This window comes from Leptodactylus fuscus, chromosome 5 (assembly GCF_031893055.1).
Source record: "Leptodactylus fuscus isolate aLepFus1 chromosome 5, aLepFus1.hap2, whole genome shotgun sequence".
NCBI lineage: Eukaryota > Metazoa > Chordata > Amphibia > Anura > Leptodactylidae > Leptodactylus > Leptodactylus fuscus.
In genome coordinates, this window is record NC_134269.1 from 149,262,211 (window position 1) to 149,269,861 (window position 7,651).

Genomic DNA, 7,651 nt, shown 5'->3' on the forward strand with positions numbered 1-7,651 from the left:
AAGGTTTATGGGCAGCTAATGCCTCCACAACTATGGTAGTAAGTTAGCAGAAACCAGGGCATCAGGCTATAATACTGGGTTTGCTTCTAGTCAGTATCCATGGTGTAGCTGCCTCACATAGATCTGCATGGGGGCTGCATACACAAAACGGTGGAATATTTTTAATCCAGATTAATTTAAACTGCAAGTCCATTGGGATAAAAATAAAAACGCTTAGTGTAATGCGCTAATTATCTTCCAGGGTTTTGTGAATGTTCATCAAATTACACGTACATACAATCTGCTTACGTAACATTCCATTTCTCTCATCCTATAATTTCTACCACAGTGCCTACAGTATATCTTAGAAGTACGTTTATGCTTTTCGTTTATTTCAGACTTTTCTGTTCGATCAATAGTCAAATATATTGCCAATATGACTCTAGTAAAAGTGCCAGTCTCCCCTTTAAAGAAAATAAAGTAAATTCATTACAATTTTTTATTCTAAAGGTCTACCCACTCATTTTATGATGAAATTCCAATTTCATGTTTACATGGTAGTGTGTATCATTATTACACCTGACCAAAAGAAGAGTCTCTTACTTAAACAGGACTATGACTCCAGACGTCATTCTTGTATGATAAAAATCAACTGAGCATTCCAAAAGGGAACAATCTGCTAATCTATATCTCAGGCTTCCATACCTGAACAGAACAAGTTCTTTCCAAGAACAAAACATTCTACTGCGCTGGTTATAAATGGCCACGTATTCCATTGCTATACAGTGACAAAAGTCTAGATAAAAATAAATGGTAAACATTTGGTCAGCTATTTAGCGTACTATACCCTGGCATGGGTAGCTAGAACTGCTTTGTCGCTTGATCTTGAGTGCAAATGTGTTATTATATCAAAAATACCTATTCACACAATCCATCTGATAGTCTTAAACAATAAAGGCAAGTATGAATAAATCAAAACCTGGATGTTACCCCTCCCATTTGTCAATACAGGGCCTACTTAGCCTGACAATTCCATCTTTTTTTAGACAGTGTTAGCACTCATGTACACGACTGTGGGCATTTTCACAGCTAGCACACAGATCTATTTATATCTATGGCCCCATATGCCCAAACATGTATTTTCTGAATGTATTTATGGTCTGATGTAAGTGGCCATGAGTAAAGTTCAGGACAGGACAGGTTCAGGACAGTGAGGAATACCTCACTGACTTCAGTGAATGGGGCCAGAGGAACACGCACGTCTTGGTCATGTGCATGTCATCTTAGATTGTGTAAGGACGTTTTCCATTGATGAGAGAAATAGTAGTGCCAAGTTCTCAATATATTAATACATTTCCACATGGTTTGTCACAGGAATACAAGTACTAAAACAGATATACATTGTAACTGGTAATTCCCCAAGATGGTGACATTTAGGCCGGGGCCCCACGGGAAGGAAATGCCACAATTTGCTTGCGGCGGAAACACCGCAGGAAGAATCGCAACATTTTACAGTTAGTGCAAAGTGGATGGGATTCTAGAGAATCCCATGCCCACTTTGCGGTAAAAACCATGGTGCGGACATACTGCGATTTCCAAAACCGGCGTGGTTGTGGAAATCGCAGTATGTCAGTTATATCTACAGAAATGCAGGCGGTTTCTCCATAGATATAATTGTAACAGGAAGTCTGCAAAATTTCTGTTTAGAGCGCTGCAGGAAGAACCGCGATACATTGCCACCATGGTTTTTCCCGCAGCACTTTTTGGCTACGGGACATCTTGTGGGGCCTTACTCTTAAAAGGGGTTGTCCAGGAAAAAATGTTTTTTTTTCTTTGGAGGCTGGAGAAGGTAAAAAAAAAAACATACTCACCTGTCCCCGCTGTCCAAGGCCTCAGGGACCTAAGGAAAGGACCAGGATCGTCACCTGTGATCTTTCCTTAGGCCACTGAGTCCAATCTCTTGCAGTGAGGACTTCCGCCAGAACACACCACTGGGTTCCGTGTAAGGGGGAATTCACACGGAGTAAAGTGGAGCGCAATCTGGCACGTATACGGCATGTCAGAGTTTGCGCGCTCAAAAATATCCCATTGATTTTAATGGGAGTTATGAGCGTATACGCCGAGTAATTTTGCGGCCGCAAAATTACGGGCGCAAAATTACGCGGTGTATACGCTCATAACTCCCATTGAAATCAATGGGATCTTTTTGAGCGCGCAAACTGTTGACACGCGTATACGTGCCAGATTGCGCTCCACTTTACTACGTGTGAATCCCCCCTAACTGGACAGCAGCCTGGGACACCGGACAGCCAGGGATAGGTACATTTTTTTTAACCTTCCCTAGCCTTCAGAGAAATAAACATTTTTTTGCCTGGACAACGCCTTTACGTTTTCCCCTCCCCCAGGGGGATGTGGGGTTTGAAATGTGGGGAGTCAAAAACAAAAATCAAAAAATTCCTCCGGTGGGCAGGGGTTAAATGATGAGACAAATTAAATATCATAAGAACAGCAAGCGGAGCGAGGAACAAAATCAGGGGTTAATACTTGCTAAGTAACACAAAAGTGAAAAAAAAAAATAGGGGAAAAAAATCAACAGTCCAAAATACTCAGTGATCAATGTTTATTACTTAGTATTTGCCTAGGTTAAGCTAAGGTTTCTAGGATTGTACCAAAATTACACGAAAAACTGAAAATAGGTAAAAAAAACCAAAACCTTTTACTTTTAACCTAATTTAAACGGGTTGTCCACTTTGATGTGTTTTCACTCTGCTACTCTATGCTCTTTTAACATTGTATACTTATAGATAACAGACTACCAGTAACCAGTACACAGAAAGAGGCAATATACAAGCAGTCCTACTGAAGATAAGGAGAACAACTTAATAAGTGGTGAAGGAAACAGAGCTCTTTAATAAAATATATTCCAAAGTTTCTTATATTCACTTATATTTTATTATTTATAATTTTGGTGCATGTTGTACATAATAACCCCCAATAGTTCTCACTAACTACCCTACCTGTTTTCATTGATGCGATATATGCTATAATAATAATAATATATGCTATTTATATGTGAGCCACTGTGCATGGATAGCTGACTTCACATACCTTGATGTAATGTAATGTGATCATTTGCTCACAGCATATCAGTCTCATAGGTGCCATTTTTATGGTTTTCACCTTGTTAAATAAAGCATCACCTTTTTCAAAGCTATATTTACCAGTAAAGAACATTTTTGTATCACAAGCACTGCAAACAGCATGACTGTGCTTACGCCCAGAGATTATAAAAAGACAGACGTTAAACCAGCAGTCAATTCAATGACATCAGGAGAGACGGATACTATTTTTATAAGCAATAACACAGTTCTGAAGCAGAGGACAGACTTACAGTCAGCAACGCAGTAAAACAATCTGTCACTTACAAAGAGAAAGTGGAAAGGATTTGGATTCTGCAGAAAATAGATATGAAAGAAGCAAAGGATTTACCCATTGAAGCATTACAAAATCTATATTGTAGTGCACGACACCCCAGTCAATCATTCTGGAATTCTAGTTCTGATTTAGTGGCAATTTCAAAGGTAAGTTTAAGGCTAAAGCCCCACAGGCCGTAATTGCAGCACTAAAGCTCTGCGGAAAGAACCACTGCGTGAACGCATTGCGGTTCTTTCCGCAGTACTTTTAAGAGAAAGTTCACAGAGTTTTCCTCTGCGGACTTTCTCTTAACAATATATCTAAGAGAAAGGCGTTGGTGTTTCCGTAGATATAATTGACACGCTGCGATTTGCAAAGCCGCAACGGCTTTTCAAATCGCAGTGTGTTCGCGCAGCGTTTTTTTCCTCATGAATCCCATCCCCTTTGCTTGCACTGTAAAACACCGCAATTTTTCCGACAGCGTCTCAGTTGCGGGCAAATCGCGGCGTTTACGTCCCGTGGGGCCCCGGCCTAAAGGTTATCCTTTCACCAGAGGGAGGGGTGGACCATAATCTGGGCTTTCAGGCATTGTCAGAAGGTCTTCAGGCAAATTCTGCAAACATTAAAGGGGTTGTGCCATTAAGGACTATTATCACCTATCTGGACTATTAAGGACTATTATCTACCCTATCCCCTCCTGGCCTTGGCTCAAAAAACCGCAACAAAATCTGCTACAAAATCTGCATGGGACTTTAGCCTAAAATACACTGGTTTTGAAGAATCCCCCCTATTATCTACTACATGTATAACTTGCTGTGTTGTGCCAAACTAGCATTTGTTTTAGTGTAAGCTATAATAAACAAACACTTTTTTGTCTAAATATTTATAAAAAAATTTACCAAAACTATTTGTATCTGACTATGGACTCCTGAAGCGTGTTAAAATAGAAATTCTGATAAAATTAACAAAAAAAAACCCATACAGAAATCCAATAATATATAATACACATTAAACAGTGCGTATTCCAAGCAATGAGCCCTTAATACGTGCACAGGGTCTTCTTCCAATGATTATGGAAATTACTAATGAAAAACAGCTCATCACTTTGGCAACTATTGGGCTCTACTTATGGCTTTGTTTACATGGCACAGTTTTTAATTGCAGTAATGAGTAGCATATGTTACTTTACATATGGACTAGGTTCAAAACTGGGTCTAAAATCGTTGAAGAAAAGAGTCCCGCATGGAAGACTTTTCTCTCCGCTGGATTTATACTGAAATCCGACGGACTTCAAGTGGACCCCATTATAGTCTATGGGTCTGTGGGAAACCACTTATTTAGCATGTGGACCTGAATGATGGATAGAAAAAAAGCTATTGTGAACCTAACGTTACTTTGGGTCCATTCACACAGAGAAAAATGGTGAGGAATTTGGTGTGGAATTTCATTGCTGAAAAAAAAAAGCCTCCCCATTGACTTTCAAACCCATTGAAGTCAATGGGAGGCTTTTTTTTCAGCGCTGAAATTCCACACCAAATTCCTCACCATTTTCCTCCAAGTAAATGCACCTATACAGAGTTTTTTGACAAGGATTTTGGCAAGGAAAAAATCCGCTTCAGGAATTAGGAAATGTTTTTTTCCTCCATCACCAGTGTATGGACCTTGAAAAAACCGCTAGCGGCTTTTCCACGTGGTTTTTGCCAATTCCATGTGGATTTTCCACCTCCCATTGTCTGTGTTAGTTTTTTGCAGGCAAAATCCACCTGAAGGAAGTTTTTTTTCCGCCAGTAGAAAAAAAATCCACTTGCAGAAAAAAAAAGCTAGCAGAACCCATAGAACTCTATAGGGAGGCTTTTTTCCACGTGGATTTTGACATGGATTCAGTGCCAAAATCCTCGCCAAAAACTCAGTGTGAATGGACCCTGAGGGTCTATTCACATAGAGGAAAATGGTGAGGAATTTGGTGTGGAATTTCAGCGCTGAAAAAATAATCTCCCATTTTTCGGCGGTGAATTTGGTGTTGAGTCGGCCTCAGATTTAGCGCTGAAAAAAAGGCCTCCCTTTGACTTCAATGGGTTCCTTCTTCTGCTAGCGGAAAAAGGAACCCATTGAAGTCAATGGCAGGCTTTTTTTCCACATGGATTTTCAGCTCCAAAATCCTCACCAAAAAAACTCAGTGTGAATGGACCCTGAGCTGAGTTCACGCGGAGTTTTTTGGTCAGGAAAAATCCGCTAAGTAAAATTCCTGTGGCGTTGTTTGACACGTTTTTTCAGGCATTTTTTGAATGTGGCCATGAATTAGTTTTGAAAAACTCCTCGTGGTTTCTGAGGCGTTTTTTGTCAATGCCGCGTTGAAAACCACGTCGAAAAAATACACAAGGCGGATTTTCTACCTCCTATTGACTTGCATTGATTTTTTCAGGCAGAATTCGCCTGAAGAATGGACATGTCGCGTCTTTTTTCTGCTAGTGGAAAAAAATTACAAGCGGATTACATAGGACTGAATGGTAAGGCGTTTTTGGAAGAGGATTCTGAGGCTGTTTCCGCCTCAAAATCCTGACCAAAAGACTCCGCATGAACTCAGCCTTTGGGTGCATTCATACGGAGGAAAAATGGTGCTGAATTTGGTGTGGAATCCACATCAGATTTAGCGCTGAAAAAAAAGCCTCCCATTGTGAATCTGACGCGGATTCCACACCAAATTCAGTGCCATTTTCCTCTGTGAGAAAGCACCCTAAGGGTGCATTCACACTACGTAACGGCAGCGTGTATCACAGCCGTACACGCCGGCGCTACAGCAGGGCTGCCGAACACTTCCCATTCATTTCTATGGGAGCCGGCATGCGAGCGCTCCCCATAGAAATGAATGGACTGCTTTTTTCCATTCATTTCTATGGAGCGCTCGCATGCCGGCTCCAATAGAAATGAATGGGAAGTGTTCGGCAGCCCTGCTGTAGCGCCAGCGTGTACGGCTGTGATACACGCTGCCGTTACGTAGTGTGAATGCACCCTTAGGGTGACCTGGCACGTATACGGCGTGTGAGACTTTGGCTACCAAAAATTTAAAAAAAACGCAGTAAAATCTGCAACAGAAAAGAACAGCTTTTCCACAACATGGGGCCTTAGGGGGAGTTCGCACGGAGTAACGGGCCGTGTGACCTGGCACGTATACGGCGTGTGAGACTTTGAGCGCCGTAAAAGCTCCCATTGATTTCAATGAGAGCCTGGATCGTATGCGCCGCGTTATTTTGCGGCCGTGATTTTGTCAATGTCAGTTCGCAAGTTAGACGGGATCCGAGGACATCGCTGGAAGAGGAGGCGTGGCTGAAGAAGACGGCGGACCCTGAATGCCTGCCTACCATGCACGATGGGTAAGTTGATCATATTCTGTTTTAGGGTTTTATTTTAAAACTGGGGGGTAGTTTAATATAACTTTAGCGGTGCCTGAATAGCCTTTTTAAAGGCTATTCACGCATATATGGGACTCTATCAGCATAATTTTGCTGATAGAGCCCCTTTAAGTCTCCTCCTTCTCCTCTTCTCCTCACACTTAGATTCTTTGTGAGGAGAAGAGAAGAAGAAGAGAGATCTTAGAGCAGCAGCTGTCACAAACCACTAATACATTGTTTCAACTGCCCAAAAACCCATCGATTATCCCATCCACTGCCCAAAAACCCCTAATTCCCACCCCAAGTATATCATCTTATACATAGATCATATATCATATATATATCTGTATATCAGATAGGGAGTTATATATATACCTGCCATAAAGGTGTATATATATATATATATATATATATATATATATATATATATATAATATATATATATATCTGTCACTTGTATAGCGCTAACATATTCTGCGGCGCTTTACAGACATTGTCAGCCACTGTACCAAAGAGGCCTCGCAATAATCAGCTCTCTAGCTAAATATATATATATATATATATATATATATATCTACCGTATAAGATATAGATACGGTAGAGCGACCGTCGTGTTCAGGAGAAATTGTGTAACAAAATGTGGGGTGCATTTCCTCTTTTAACCCTTAATAAATGTGTAAATTCTAGGACTAAATGAATATATTAGTGATAGAAATTGAAAAATGGAAATTTGACCTCCATGTGGTTTTAATTGCTGTGAAATGCTGAAAGGGTTAAGAAACTTTCTAACTGCTGTTTTGGATTCTTTCAGGAGTGCAGTTTTTAGAATGGGGTGACTTATGGGGGGTTTATTAGAGAGGCCTTTCAAG